The sequence below is a fragment of the Heterodontus francisci genome, chromosome 18 (genome assembly GCF_036365525.1).
Source record: "Heterodontus francisci isolate sHetFra1 chromosome 18, sHetFra1.hap1, whole genome shotgun sequence".
Classification (NCBI taxonomy): Eukaryota; Metazoa; Chordata; class Chondrichthyes; order Heterodontiformes; family Heterodontidae; genus Heterodontus; species Heterodontus francisci.
This window is the reverse complement of record NC_090388.1, coordinates 21877772-21894593: the sequence shown is the minus strand read 5'-3', so window position 1 is coordinate 21894593 and position 16822 is coordinate 21877772. Positions and strand designations below refer to the sequence as shown.

General features: G+C 44.7%; 1 protein-coding gene across 3 annotated transcripts in view; it reads left to right on the top strand.

The window, feature by feature from the left end:
* The window catches only part of tmem117 (transmembrane protein 117), a 307799-nt gene that overhangs the window by 46996 nt on the left and 243981 nt on the right, over positions 1-16822 (top strand). The window lies entirely within an intron of this gene.

The window sequence follows — 16822 nt, the reverse complement described above, 5'->3', positions numbered from 1 at the left end:
TACCATCGAGCAGGCCATCGGCCTGCTGAACATGTGCTTCCGCTGCCTGGATAGATCGGGTGGGGCCCTACAGTTATGCACCAGAAAGTGTTGTGCATCATTGCTGTATGCTGTACTCTGCACAACTTTGCAGTACAGAGAGGGGAGGCCTTGCAGGATGATGAGAGATGGGAGCAGAAGACCTCCTCAGATGATAAGGACACAGAGGAGTTGCAGCAGCATACGTGCATGGGAGGACGGAGAGCATCGATGCAGCACAGACATGGTGAGCAGCGAGCAAGGGATGCATGGCAGCTGAGTGCTTCTCCAATCCCTGAAGTGCATCATATGCTCCCCACGTCACACATCACTGTCCTTCATCTGGTCTGTAGTCTTCTGCATCTGTAACATCTGTGTCTCCACCATTATTGGCAGCAGATGACTGAGCCATTGCTCATGTGACTGCATCCATGCAGTGCCACATCACGCATACTGGCATGGCAATGATATTGTTCCATACATTGGCAGTTCTCTGAGGTCAATATTGTAATGGAAGGACACATAATCAGGACATGCCGGCATGTGTCATTCACACAATAAAAAGGGGACATGTTAGAAAAGCATATTGAGTGAGAAGGAATTAATACATAGATAGGCATGTCACCTGTGAAAACCCATATGTGTCATGGTGTCTTTTTGAAACGTTTGCGGGTGCTCCTTCGCAATGCTACTTCTGCGCTGGCAGTTTGACTGGAGGCAGGCTGCTGATCAGGTCGCCCTTTGGCTTTTGATGACTTCGGCGGTCGTCCTCTGTGCGCCTGAGGCCTGGAATGCCCTCATTGCATGAGGGCCCTGGCTGCCTGAGAGCCTCCTGCACCACTGCAGGACTGTCTTCAGGCGTTGTGGCTGCTGGAGCTGGACTCACCTGCGGAGGGGCCAAGAAGCTGGTGTCCACATTGGAATCACCTTGAGGGGGGATCCCAGATGTGGTGCGCTGGCTTGCCTCCTCCCTCTCAAGGGTCATAGGAACCTCGCTGCTCTCCCGAGAAGGACCAGGAGCAGAGACACTCTCCAGGCCCCTGGTCCCTCTCTCGCCTAGCCACTGCTGCATCCAGCTCATGGCCGAGGCAAAGGTTGCAGGTCAGCGCCGATCAGTAGATTCTTGGTCTCCATGAAGCTCGCTATCCTCTTGATGGAGGAAGCCATGCCCTCAGATGCCTGGGACATGGCATCTGTCAAGGCCTGGATGGACTCCCCCATCTTCCGCTCAAAGCTGCGCATGACCTGTGGCATCTCCGCCAGATGTTGCCTTACCTCTCCCTGCAACTCCTGCATGCCCTGTGCTGTGACACCAGAGGATCATCATCAGCCTGGGGCTGAGCATGGGCCTGGACACCCACAGTCCTCTGACTGTCAGAGGTGTTGCCTTTTTCAGCATCAGCCAGCTGTTTGGGCGCATGTGTGGGGCTCTCACCAGGTTGTGACCCAGACTCGAAGGCCAATCGGATTCCCACTGAGGTGACTGTATTTGTGCTGGTGGAAGATGCGGGAGTGTCATGGGACGCTGCATCCTCTGAGGTTGTCTCTTCCTCAGAGGTGCTGGAAGTCTTTAGGCCTCCAACGCCGAGTCGGAGCATCGCCCTGCAAGATACAATGTGAAGAGCACAGTTTTAGTTTTTATGGTGCAGATGTCACGATTATGACAGCATTGTCTCCAAAAATAAAATGTTATGAGTAATCATTGTGTTTGTCACAGAGCTGTATGTTCACCCAGGACCTGGCGCAGTGGCTAGCACCGCAGCCTCACAACTCCAGCGACCCGGGTTCAGTTCTGGGTACTGTCTGTGCGGAGTTTGCAAGTTCTCCCTGTGACCGCGTGGGTTTCCTCCGGGTGCTCCGGTTTCCTCCCACATGCCAAAGACTTGCGGGTTGATAGGTAAATTGGCTATTGTAAAAATTGCCCCTAGTGTAGGTAGGTGGTAGGAGAATTGAGGGAAGGTGGGGATGTGAGAGGGAAAATGGGATTAATGTAGGATTAGTATAAATGGGTGGTTGATGGTCGGTGCGGACTCATTGGGCCGAAGGGCCTGTTTTGGTGCTGTATCTTTCTATGACCCTAAGCATCATGTCCGAAACAGCAAATCCTCTCTGGCTGCCAGCTAGTTCAAGAGCTGCCTCCTCAGCCTGTGTCAGCGGTCTAATCTCTGGCACCCCTCCACCAGTCCTGGATGCCTCCCATGCAATGTGGGCCCTCTTCACCTGGAAGAGCGGGGAAACGGATATTGAACATTGCCAAACAACAACATGACATGTGTCACAACAGGGGCGCGAAAACCAAAGGTGGGGAAAGTTCAGTCTGTAACACAGACCCAGCCTGTAATGTAGGAAGGGTGCGGTAACAATGTTGCGGCTGTACTACAGGCCTCCCAACAGCGAGCGTGAGATAGAGGTACAAATGTGTAAACAGATTATGGAAAGATGTAGGAGCAACAGGGTGGTAGTGATAGGAGATTTTAATTTTCCCAACGTTGACTGGGATTCACTTAGTGTTAGAGGTCTAGATGGAGCAGAATTTGTAAGGAGCATCCAGGAGGATTTTCTAGAGCAGTATGTAAATAGTCCAACTCGGGAAGGGGCCATACTGGACCTGGTGTTGGGGAATGAGCCCGGCCAGGTGGTTGAAGTTTCAGTAGGGGACTACTTTGGGAATAGTGATCACAATTCCGTAAGTTTTAGAATACTCATGGACAAAGACGAGAGTGGTCCTAAAGGAAGAGTGCTAAATTGGGGGAAGGCCAACTCTACCAAAATTCGGCTGGAGCTGGGAAATGTATATTGGGAGCAGCTGTTTGAAGGTAAATCCACATTTGATATGTGGGAGGCTTTTAAAGAGAGGTTGATTAGCGTGCAGGAGAGACATGTTCCTGTGAAAATGAGGGATAGAAATGGCAAGATTAGGGAACCATGGATGACAGGTGAAATTGTGAGACTAGCTAAGAGGAAAAGGGAAGCATACATAAAGTCTAGGCAGCTGAAGAAAGACGAAGCTTTGGAAGAATATCGGGAATGTAGGGCCAATCTGAAACGAGGAATCAAGAGGGCTAAAAGGGGTCATGAAATATCGTTAGCAAACAGGGTTAAGGAAAATCCCAAAGCCTTTTATTCATATATATAAGGAGCAAGAGGGTAACTAGAGAAAGGATTGGCCCACTCAAGGACAAAGGAGGAAAGTTATGCGTGGAGTCAGAGAAAATGGGTGAGATTCTAAACGAGTACTTTGCATCGGTATTCACCGAGGAGAGGGACATGACGGATGTTGAGGTTAAGGATAGATGTTTGATTACTCCAGGTCAAGTCGGCATAAGGAGGGAGGAAGTGTTGGGTATTCTAAAAGACATTAAGGTGGACAAGTCCCCAGGTCCGGATGGGATCTATCCCAGGTTACTGAGGGAAGCGAGAGAGGAAATAGCTGGGGCCTTAACAGATATCTTTGCAGCATCATTAAACACAGGTGAGGTCCTGGAGGACTGGAGAATTGCTAATGTTGTCCCCTTGTTTAAGAAGGGTAGCAGGGATAATCCAGGTAATTATAGACCGGTGAGCCTGACGTCAGTGGTAGGGAAGCTGCTGGAGAAGATACTGAGGGATAGGATCTATTCCCATTTGGAAGAAAATGGGCTTATCAGTGATAGGCAACATGGTTTTGTGCAGGGAAGGTCATGTCTTACCAACTTAATAGAATTCTTTGAGGAAGTGACAATGTTGATTGATGAAGGAAGGGCTGTAGATGTCATATACATGGACTTCAGTAAGGCGTTTGATAAGGTTCCCCATGGTAGGCTGATGGAGAAAGTGAAGTCGAATGGGGTCCAGGGTGTACTAGCTAGATGGATAAAGAACTGGCTGGGCAACAGGAGACAGAGAGTAGCAGTGGAAGGTAGTTTCTCAAAATGGAGACATGTGACCAGTGGTGTTCCACAGGGATCCGTGCTGGGACCACTGTTGTTTGTGATATACATAAATGATTTGGAGGAAAATATAGGTGGTCTGATTAGCAAGTTTGCAGACGACACTAAGATTGGTGGAGTAGCAGATAGTGAAGGGGACTGTCAGAGAATACAGCAGAATATAGAGAGATTGGAGAGTTGGGCAGAGAAATGGCAGATGGAGTTCAATCAGGGCAAATGCGAGGTGATGCATTTTGGAAGATCCAATTCAAGAGTGAACTATTCAGTAAATGGAAAAGTTCTGGGGAAAATTGATGCACAGAGAGATTTGGGTGTTCAGGTCCATTGTCCCCTGAAGGTGGCAACGCAGGTCAATAGAGTGGTCAAAAAGGCATACGGCATGCTTTCCTTCATCGGACGGGGTATTGAGTACAAGAGTTGGCAGGTCATGTTACAGTTGGTTCTTTGGTTTGGCCACATTTGGAATACTGCGTGCAGTTCTGGTCGCCACATTACCAAAAGGATGTAGATGCTTTGGAGAGGGTGCAGAGGAGGTTCACCAGGATGTTGCCTGGTATGGAGGGCGCTAGCTATGAAGACAGGTTGAGTAGATTAGGATTATTTTCATTAGAAAGACGGAGGTTGAGGGGGGACCTGATTGAGGTGTATAAAATCATGAGAGGTTTAGACAGGGTGGATAGCAAGAAGCTTTTTCCCAGAGTGGGGGATTCAATTACTAGGGGTCACGAGTTCAAAGTGAGAGGGGAAAAATTTAGGGGGGATATGCGTGGAAAGTTCTTTACGCAGAGGGTGGTGGGTGCCTGGAACGCGTTGCCAGCGGAGGTGGTAGATGCGAACACGATAGCGTCTTTTAAGATGTATCTAGACAGATACATGAATGGGCATGAAGCAAAGAGATACAGACCCTTAGAAAATAGGCGACGGGTTTAGATTTAGGATCTGGATCGGCGCAGGCTTGAACGGCCGAAGGGCCTGTTCCTGTGCTGTAATTTTCTTTGTTCTTTGTTCTTTTTTTTTAGATGCCATGCTTGGAGCAGCAAATGAGGGGGAGTTCTTTCACACATGCAGCCACTCAGGTGGCATCAATCCTCCCTGCCTTTGACATGGCAGTGGCACCCATGTGCCACTCTTTGTGGGGACACCCAGGTCAAACGGAGCTGTACAACAAAGTGCCACTTACCTTTGCCGAACGCATGAGATCGTTCACCCTCTTGCGGCACTGGACCCAGTCTCGACGGATGATCCCACAGCAACTTACCTCCTCTGTGATCTCTCCTGGCTTGTTTGGTCAGGCTGGAGGACCCCTTCTTACCCTTGCTGGGGAAAAGGACCTCCCATCTTTTCCTTGCAGCCTGGAGGAGAGTGAGAAGGGAGGCATCGCTGAACCATGGGACCACCCTTCCTCGCACCTCTGATATTTCTGGTGCCTTGCAGGAGTAGTTCCTTGGCAGATGAGGCTCTTCAGACATCAATGCTGGCTGGTCAGCTCCAGCAGCAAAGGTTTAAATGTGCAAGAGGTTGCATGCATTTAAATATGGCGCCGGCACCTGCTGACTTGTCAGCTGACCCTGTTCCCGGCATCGCACAGCCCGCCCCCTCCACATGATTGGGGGGTGGGTTGGGCCCATCAGGCATGCTAATGAGCCGCCATGCGGGAGATCGCTGCGGCTCTTTGGGGTGCGGGCCATGCGTGTGGGCTGTCATTTTTTGAGCTCGCAGCCGAGATCGGTGGCGGGCTCTTAAAATCCAGTCCAAAGAGTGCATTCGCATTAGATAATATTGCACACGTGAGTGGCCACAAGAATGCCCAGGAGGGAGAACAGTGAAGACGTTCCATGATGGGTGACTTATTAGTTTACAACGACAGAATTGTTATTCCGACTTCAATGAGATCCGATATCTTAGACTAATTACACCAAGGTCATTTTTGTATAACCAAGTGCAGAGCGAGGGCACAATCTTCAGTATGGTGGCCTGGGATATCTAAGAATATCAAAACATTGATCAACAACTGTCAGACATATGTAATAGAGAGGACAGAACAGCACCAACTGCTGTTGACTACCCAATTTCCAACTTGACCTTGGCAAAGGCTAGGCATGGATTTATTCATGTTTAGTAGGAAAGCATATATCATCAATATCGACTACTTGTTCAGGTGGATAGAAGTCCGACGATTACATTCTACGATCATCGAGGAAGTTACCAGATTCCTTATGGATATCTTCACGACACATGGAATTCCAGATGAAATATTATCAGATGACGGACCACAGTTCATGGGCGAATGTTTTACCCAGTTTGTTGTGAAGATGGGCTTTCAGCATCTTACGAGCTCACTGAGGTATCCGCAGTCCAATGGCGAGGCAGAACGAGGTGTGAGAACCATAAAATCTTTATTCAAGAAAAATGAAGATCTTCCTATCTCACTCCTAGTTTATCGTTCAACGCCACTGCTGTGCGGATTATCACCAGCAGAATTACTAATGGGAAGGCAGTTAAGAACACAGCGTCCAGTATTGCCTCAACCATTAATGCCTGAATTAAAGACTCAAAGCTATGAGAAAATTCGAGAAAGAGAAAACTCCGACAGAAGGAAACAAACCTGGAATTACAACACGAGATTTTGAGCAAGAAGCTTACCGAAATTAAACAATGGTCAAAAAGTTTGGATGCGTAACCTGGAACAAGAAGGTACAGTAATCCGGAAACACGAACGATCAACGATCGTAGGTTACATGAACGAATGAAGGGCACATATGAAGGAATCGGAGGAATATCATTCCTATTCCGCAAAACCAACAGCCAGTAATCCATGTGCAAGATCCAGGTGAAGATGAGCAAACCCAAACCGAACGGAATACTACAACCCATAGAAACGAAAAACCAAGTCAGCAACCCAGCCTTCCTATGAAGACAACTGATCATCCCAGACAGATTACAACCAGACTGGGGAGAGTTGTCAAACCTCCGATGAGACTGAATCTGTAATTCCAGAGACTTGGGGGGGAGCGAGAGTAGCAGAGAAACCATAAATGCAGATATGTTTGGAAAAATGTTGGTTAAAGACTTGAGGGGGAGATACTAACATACAAACATACGAATTAGGAGCAGAGGTAGGCCATTCGGTCCCTCAAGCCTGCTCCGCTATTCAATAAGATCATGGCTGATCTGTTTATGTCTCGAATTCCACATTCCCATCTACCCCCGATAACCTTTGATTCCCTTGCCTAACAAGAATCTATCTACCTCCGCCTTAAAAATATTCAATGTCCCCGCCTCCACCACATTCAGAGGCAGAGTTCCAAAGTCACACAACCCTCTGAGAGAAAAAAATTCTCCTCATCTCTGTCCTAAAAGGGTGACCCCTAATTTTAAAACAGTGCCCCCTAGTTCTGGACTCACCCACACCAGGAAACATTCTTTCCACATCCACCTTGTCAAGACTGTTCAGGATCATATAAACTTCAATCAAGTCTCCCCTCACTCTTATAAACTCCAGTGAAAACAAGCCCAGTCTGTCCAACCCTTCCTCATAAGACAGCCAAGATGTCCAGGGAGATGTAATATAAGGTTGTAAAGGGTTAATACTGAAGACAGTGAGAGAGACCCATCCCACTGTCCGAGTAATGATGTAACAGTCACACGAGAGAGGCTTGAGAAGAAGAAGGTATGGCGGCACGAAGGATAATCAATGAAATGTATTCAGCTAACAATTTAGCTTAGGTGGCTTGTGGGGAGTGTATATTAGTAACTGCAACTAATAGAGTTGTTAGTTGACTTTTAACGGTGTCTAAGACTTTCTCCAGAATCCGCTACAACTCTACTAATGCAAATACAACTAAACCCGACAATAAGCACCTCCTATTACCGGCAAGTGGCATTGATAGTGGCGAAGAAAAATTTCTGACCAAGGTTGCCCTTTACTTCAATCTGAGTGAGGAAGTACTGCCACAGAATCATAGAATGGTAACAGCACAGAAGTGGGCCATTTGGCCCATTGTGTCCATGCTGGCTGTTTGCATGCTAGCCCCATTCCCCTGCCCTTTCCCTGTAGCCTGCAATTTTTTTCTCTTAAGATGCTTATCCAAATCCATTTTGAAAGCCATGATTGAGTCTGCCTCCACCACACTCTCAGGCAGTGCATTCCAGATCCTAACCACTGGCTGCATAAAAAAGTTTTTCCTCAAGTCGCCGTATCATACCACTCCTCCTGAATGAAACTTCCTATGAAAATATTTCCTCAATTGAATTGTATTTGCATGACGATCAACTGCAGCAATGGCAGTGTGCATTTACACATTTGTGTATTTACCACAATGCACAGAAAACATACACTTAAATTGTTAGCTGAATACATTTCATTGATTATCCTGATAACAAAATGTGGTCACACTGATCCACAAGTGGTACAATGTAGCTAAAAAGTGTTACCTGAGCCCCTGCATCTTTGTAATCAAAAAGCCAGAACTTGCATTTATCTGCATCTGCACAACATTTTTGTACTATTGATGCTGTTTATGATAAAATTAAAAATGCAAAATCGAATTGTGTTTTACATCTGTTCAATCCAAAGACAGTAAACATGGCAATCAGTTTAGAAAATCAGTGTAAATGCAAAGTCTGTAGTTCTGCAATATTATTGTGTCTGCTATTATCTTAAGTAATTATCTTTTTAACATGCAGATACTAGATATGCAGCATTAATACTGAAATGTATAACTTACCTAAGCAAAATGCTGCTCTCAAAGATTTAGATTTTCCCAAGGTTAACCAGTCCAGAGCTTCATGAGACTTTTCCTTTATCTGTGCACCTGAGCTGTTGTCTAAGTTCTGGCACAGAGAGAGAGAGAGAGAGAGAGAGATGGTTGCTCTTGGTGTTTGAAATATTGCGCAAGCCGGGAATTTGGCAGCACTGTAAATCCTGTGAACAAAAGACCATGATTTCACCGATCTGTCTCCTAATGGTTGTGGAAACATAAAGAATGTTCTAAAGCAGTGGCTACGCAATTCTAAAAACAAACATGGGTGCAAAGTCAAGGTACCTTTATTATGAAATTACAAGGACATTTTATATTCATGTCTGTACTAATGTCCCAAATATATAATTGAACAATTCCGCAGATCCTAAATCATAATCTCAATGCTGCTTCTGTGTGGGTGAAGAAATTGGCAGTGAAGCTTTATTTTTCTGCACCTTATTTTGCTTGGATTCATCAGTCCTTGTATCATCTCCCACAACAGAATGATGCCCCCAATGAAACCTGCCTTATAACCCCTCTATGCACCTGCCATGTTAATGCTGAGATGTGCTGTCTCTTGGCATTCACCTTCTGGGGCTGTTGCTTGACAGTGGAGCATCATCACTGCCTCTAGTGTAAAGCAAATTTCAATGGGATGAGCTTAAAATCCTGCAACATAATGATCGCTGGATCAATAGCCAGCTGTTGGATAATACTGCCAGTAGCATAAAAATGAACAGAAATGTTCTTATTAAAGGGAACATTAAATACAGAATTAAATTGGAAAATGTAGCAAACATATCCTAGTAAACTTTCTTTTTTAACTTTCTTCTCTTTCTTTTATTTGATGTTATGTGCCACTATCTCTTGCTGATGGAAATTGGCTTCCATGACATTCTATAGCTAATCATAATGAGGTACATTAGAACAGTCTGTGATAAGGTACATGACATACTCGGCAGCTCTTAGAGACTATGATTTAGAAACTTGTCTTGCGGGGGAATTTGCAATCATAAGCCTACATCCTACCACCCTGTGACACTGTGTACTGAAGCTCCAATTGCTGCACTTCTCTGCTGTCCCAAATACCCACAAGATTATCGCATTAATGCAAAAGGAGTTCAACAGAAGTCTGCCTTTCAGCTGTATCAGACTTAACTTGTTCTGATATCTTTGTAGGTTCTAATGCCGTATATACATGTATGTTGTGCTATAAATCCTCTTATTTTTCACTTTATTTCAATTCAGTCACTGCTTAGAAAGGATGGGGCATTTTCAGGATTGTAATTTTCCATCAATGTCACTCCTTTATATGCAATGGGGCAGTTGTGATTCTATCAGTACTGGCTCCTCAATGTCTGCATGCCATACAGTACTGGTGTGTGCTTGTTACATTACGAAGATTTTTTTTTGTATTGAACGCATTGCTGCTATACTGACCATCCCCTTTAAAAGAAAAACTACATTTGCAAGTATTTTGGGTAGAGCCAGTGGGCCAGAGCTCTAATGATCTGATTTCTCTCATTATTCCAATCATTGATGGTAACCAGTTTAACTGTTACCATATTTTGAAAGCTATTTCTTATTATCTTGGTGCTAAGATGATCCTTTTCTTTTTAAATATGTGGTTTAATTTGTGACAAAATAGAACAACAATTATAAATTAGCAATTTGGTCAAAATCTTTTACTAGTTTTGGGATGTGAATGTCAATTTTAAAATGCAGATTCGGCTTTCTCCTTCCCCCCCCCCCCCCCCTCCCCCTCACCCTCCGCATTCTACCAAGCATTTTCAGTATTACTTGGCTATCCAATGCGTTTTGTGATGCTTTCCAAATACATATTGCTTATTAGGGACCAGAGGTGACTTTCTACTCACAACTATATTTCATCAGTGCTCACTAGAAATGACAAATTGATGCTCCAGCAGTGAAGGCTGACTACTGTAGCACTTGACTCCGTTCAGAATGTTGGGAAACTTTTATTTATGAAAGCTTTCAATGAATGTTAATGTGCTGCTCTTCACTGATACCAGCCATCTTGTACAGGCAGTATCATTGAATGTTTGAAAGATGATCCTATTTGGACAAAAATTTGTAAATGAAAAATAGTCAATGGGTAAAAATATAAAACTATCATGGCAAGCAAACACCCCGAGATAGATCAAGCACCTCTGACCATCAGCCAGATTCTAAGCAATATAAATAGAAATTCTTACTAAATACTCACCTATTTCATTGTAACCATAACTGCTCAAGGTGCATAATTGAGGGATTACATTTGCACCCACATACATATTTTACAGGTTGACTCTGTCTCATGTCATGCTTGTTGAGTTTAGTCAAAATTATTTCTTCCTCAATTAAGTGTTTAAATCTCTCTTTTTCTCCCTTACTTTTATCGCACTATGACACAGTGCAAAATCTCCTTGCCCACAACCCAATACATTGTAGCAAAATAAAGTTAAGCTACAAATGCCATCCCTTACCTCTAAAAATAAAGTTTCTCACTTAAAACATGTTAAGTTCACAAAACAAAAAACGACCAACTTACTCATGTGCAGCAGTTTGAACACCCCAGTGGACTTCTGAATCTACTGGACTGTTTCCCTGTCCTCTCCTCCATCCCTTGCTTCATGATTCCCAGCCAGCTGAATTTCCACAATGGTAGACCACTTCAAGCCCTATGCAGATTCTTATCCATCGTTCCAAATAACCATTGCCAGCCTGAGGCTTCATAGGGCCATAGAGTTATACAGCACAGAAACAGGCCCTTCTGCCCATCATGTCTATGCCGGCCATCAAGCACCTAACTATTCGAATCCCATTTTCCAGCACTTGGCCTGTAGTCTTGTATGCTATGCCGTTTCAAGTGCTCATCTAAATACTTCTTAAGTGTTGTGAGGGTTCTTGCCTCTACCACCTCTGCAGGTAGTGCGTTCCAGATTCTAACCACCCTCTGGGTGAAAACATTTTTCCTCAAATCCCCTCTAAACCTCCTGCACCTTACCTTAAATCTATGCCTCATAGTTATTGACCCCTCTGCTAAGGGAAAAAGTTTATTCCTATCTAATCTAACAATACCCCTCATAATTTTGTATACTTCAATCATATCTCCCTTCAGCCTTCACTGCTTTGAGGAAAACAACCCTAGCCTTTTCAGTCTCTCTTCATAGCTGAAATGCTCCAGCCCAGGCAACATCCTGGTGAATCTCCTCTGCACCCTCTCCTGTGCAATCACATCCTTCCTATAGCATGGTGCCCAGAACACAGTACACAGTACTCCAGATGTGGCCTAACTAGCATTTTATACAGCTCCATCATAACCTCCCTGCTCTTATATTCTTTGCCTTGGCTAATAAAGGCAAGTATCCCATATGCCTTCCTAACCACCTTATCTACCTGTGCTGCTGCCTTCAGTGATCTATGGGCAAGTACACCAAGGTTCCTCTGACCCTCTGTACTGCCTAGGGTCCTACCATCCATTGTATATTCCCTTGCCTTGTTAGTCCTCCCAAAATGCATCACCTCAGGATTAAGTTCCATTTGCCACAGTTCTGCCCATCTTATCAGCTCATCTGTATCGTCCTGTAATCTAAGGCTTTCCTCCTCACTATTTACGACACCACCAATTTTCATGTCATCTGCGAACTTACTGATCATACCTCCTATATTCACGTCTAAGTCATTAATGTACACTACAAACAGCAAGGGTCCCAGCATCGATCCCTGTGGTATACCATTGGTCACAGGCTTCCACTCGCAAAAACAACCCTCAACAATTACCCTCTGCCTCCTGCCACTAAGCCAATTTTGGATCCAAATTGCCCTGGATCCCATGGGCTCTTACCTTCTTAACCAATCTCCCATACAGGACCTTATCAAAAGCCTTACTGAAGTCCATGTAGACTACATCAACTGCTTTACCCACATCTACACATCCCGTCACTGCCTCGAAAAATTCGATCAAGTTAGTTAGACATGATCTCCCCCTGACAAAGCCATGCTGACTATCCCTGATTAATCCCTGCCTCTCCAAGTGGAGATTAATCCTGTCCCTCAGAATTTTTTCCAATAGTTTCCCAACCACTGATGTTAGTCTCACCGGCCTGTAATTACCTGGTTTATCCCTGCTACCCTTCTTAAATAATGGTACCACATTCACTGTCCTCCAATCCTCTGGTACCTGTCCTGTGGCCAGATAGGATTTGAAAATTTGTGTCAGAGCCCCTGCAATCTCCTCCCTTGCTCACATAACAGCCTGGGATACATCTCGTCTGGGCCTGGGGATTTATCCATTTTTAAGCCCGCTAATACTTCCTCCCTTTCAATGCTAATATGTTCAAGTATATCACAATCTCCCTCCCTGATCTCTACACCTATATCGTCCTTCTCCATCGTGAACACTGATGAAAAGTAATCATTTAAAACCTCACCTATGTCCTCCGGCTCCACACACAGATTGCCATTTTGGTCCCTAATGGGTCCTACTCTTTCCCTGGTTATCCTCTTGCCCTTAATATACTTATAAAACGCCTTAGGATTTTCCTTTATCTTGCCCAAATGATTGCACAAAGGAACCGGTTTCTTTCTTTCTATTTAAAACAATGATACAATTGTGATTGGTGGTGGTTTTGTTTTGAAGTTGTTTCAGATGTATATATTTTTTAAATTATGAGAGGGTTAGGTTATTTAGATATGACCTCAAGGTGTACATTAGTGGAGGCAGGCCCAGTGTACCAGGGAAGAAAGGGACCTTGTTACAGTGGGAAGAGAAGGGGCGGCCTTTCTATGTCTCTGCTCGGAGAAGGAGTAATGCTGCTACATAGGGAATCATTTCCTAAACCTCTGCCAATGCTTGCTAGTTTTAACCAGCTACAAAGATATGTGTGAGAGTGACTTAGGATGACTCCTTTCCCAATTATTCCTCTTCAACTGGTTAAGTGTCTACAGTCTTTTTTTCCTTTCTCCTGTTATTGCCTCAATTGAAGTCAGTAATATGCCATATCAGAAATTACAGAAGCAAACCTATACGTAGTATACTAGCATGTGATACCACAGCCACCTAATTATATTATCTCATCAATAATAAATGTGCCTAACACCATCTTAGAATTAGAAAATTGTAGTATGATGCAGCACAGAAAGAGGCCATTCAGCCCATTCATACCTGTGCCATCTCTCTGAAAGTGCTAACCAATTAGTCTCGCATCCCTTGATTGTCCCTTTTGAAAGTTATTATTGAATCTATTTCCACCACCATTTCAGGCAGTGCATTCCAGATCATCACAACTCGAGTGTATATTCTTTTCTCCTCATGCTGCTTCCGGTTCATTTGCCAATTATCTTCAATCTGGTTACCGACCCTTCTGCCACTCGGAACAGTTTCTCCTTATTTACTCTATCAAAATCTGTTAAGATTTTGAACACGTCCATGAGATCTCCCCTTAACCTTCTCTGCTGTAAGGAGAATGACCCCAGTTTCTCTAGTCTGTCCATGTAACTGAAGTTTTTCATCCCTGGTGCCATTCATCTAAATTTCCTTTGTACTCTCTGTAAGGCCTTGACCTCCTTCCTCAGATGTGGTGCAAAGAATTGGGCTGGGGCGGAACCAGTGTTTTATAAAGGTTTTGTATACCTTCCCTGTTTTTGTACTGTATGGCTCTGTTTATATAGCCAAGAATCCCACATGCCTTTTTAACAGCCTTCTCAAATTGTTCTGCATCCATGGCAGTAATAGCTGCTCATTATTGTCAAATATAGAATTCAAACATAGTTGTGTAGCAACCACTGTTCTAAGAGCTTGTGCAAATGATGCACATATGCTGTAGGCTCTTGTGAGGTGATTAACTGCCTTTGCAGCCAAGAAAAGATAATTTATTCAAATTTTGATACATATATGCTGCAGGCATTTTGGATAAGGATGCAGAATAAAGGCGATTATCTATGTTGATTGTTGGACATGCTTCATCAGATTCTTTGTAAAGAAGTTGAACTTATTAAGCTCTTCATCAGATGCTCAGGATGTTGCAAGTAATTATTTTTTTTAGAGCGCAGTCATTGTTCTATAGGCAAAATTGACAACCTCCATGTCTGTAAAGTCCCCCCAACCGCAAATGGATGAATGCCTAGATGATATTTTTGGTGATGCTGTTTGGGTGGGGAATGTTGGCAGGGAGACTGGGAGAACACACTGCATCTCTTCAAATAGTTCTGCCTTGAAAGCACACTTGGATGATATGGATAATTTCCTCTGGCTTGCGTTTTGATTGCTCATAACCTGATGTCCACTGAAATCCTAAAAACAAAACAAGGTTAACGGGTGGGTTTATGTAATTCTCACTGGGAATAAAACCAGAGAGTTTATATTAAAAGAAATTAACTATTTGCCTCTATATATTCTTTTAAAAAATTAATTAAATTGCCTTGTGTATATGGACTTTCAAAAGGTATTTAAAAAAGTACCACATCATAGACTTGTTAGCAAAATTAAAGCCCATGAGATTAAAGAGAGATTGGTAATGTGGATAGGAAACTAGCTAAGGGACAAAAGGAAGATAATAGTACTGAATGGTTCTTTCTCAGACTGGAGAGAAGTGTGCAGAGGTGTCCCCAGGGATGATACGGTTTCTGTGCTCTTTTTGATATATCTAAAAATGATCAGGACTCGGGTATACAGGGCAGAATTTCAAAGCTTGCAGATGACATGAAACTCAGAATTGTAGTAAACAATGTGAAGGATAGTAACAGACCTCAGGAGGACATAGATGGACTGGTGAGATGGGCGGACACAAGGCAGATGATTCATTTTGATAGGAACAATGGGGAGAGACGATATAAACTAAATGGTACAATTTTAATGGGGTGCAGGAACAGAGAGACCTGGGGGTTTATGGATGCAAGCCTTTGAAGGTGAGACGACTGCCAGAATTTTACGCCTCCCGCAGGTGCAGGCTGGTAGCAGGAGGGGGAGGTTGTAAAATTGAGTGGGAGGTTGTGGAGGTGGGGGGGGGGGGGTCATTCCCGACACCTTCCCGCCCCCGCTGCAATTTTACGTGGGCGGCAGCGGTGAGAAACGGCCCATCCGCCCCAGGCCAATCAAGGCCCTTCAGTGGCCAATTAACTGCCACTTAAGAGCCTCCTTCCACCGCCTCAGGTATTTTACCAGAACGGACAGGCAGCTCAGGCCCTCCAGGAGTCCGCCAAGTAAAGCCTGGCGGCCTCCTTGTGGGCTGGTTGGGGGACTACTGATCAGGCACCCTGCTCCCCATGGAGACCCCCCCCCCACAGCCCAACCATCCCCACTACACAATACGACACCCAGCCCCCCGATAACCGACTCCTCTTGCCAGGCCAGAACCCAGCCGATTGTTCCTGGCACGGCCCCAGAGGCTTCCCTTTTTTCGCGCGGCGTCCACGATCCTGTTGTGGCAGGGTGCAGTCCCAACAGTGGCCACCGCTCCCGGTGGCACTGTGGAACTCAGAGCTGCCGGCCCACTGATTGGCCAGCAGCTCCATGAGGCGGGACTTCCTGCTTCAGAGGGGCGGATGTCCGAGGACAATTAAGGGCCTGGGGAGTGTAAAATCCTGGCATGGCTCCCCAGGCCCGGTGAAGGTGGGCTCTTCACCAACTTTTTGGCCAGTTTCTTGTTGACTGTCTGGCGGTCACCCATTCCCTCTCTCCCTGCATACTCTTAAATTGTGGGGTGACCACATCTATAAGCATGCTAGTCACAAAGCTCTCATCCTCGTGGATGCGCCACAGTGATGTCAGCTGCTGCTCAAGTTCCGTAACCCAGAGCTCAAGATGCTGCAATTAATGACGCTTCCTGCATATATGGTTATCCAGGATCTGAGAAGTGTACTGGAGTTCCCACATAGCACAGGATGTGCATTCCTGAGGTTGGAGCACCCCAGCCATTCCTCTATCTATTAGATAATAAACCTTGGTACAACAAATAAACCCTGCTACTACTAATACTAATAACCCTACTAATAGTAATAATAACCTTATTATTGTTAATACTAAACTTTATCAATACTAATTTACCTTACCATTATTAATATACTCTATCAATACTAAAATGCTAACAATAGTAGTAATAACCTCACCAATAGTAATAAACCTTATTTAAA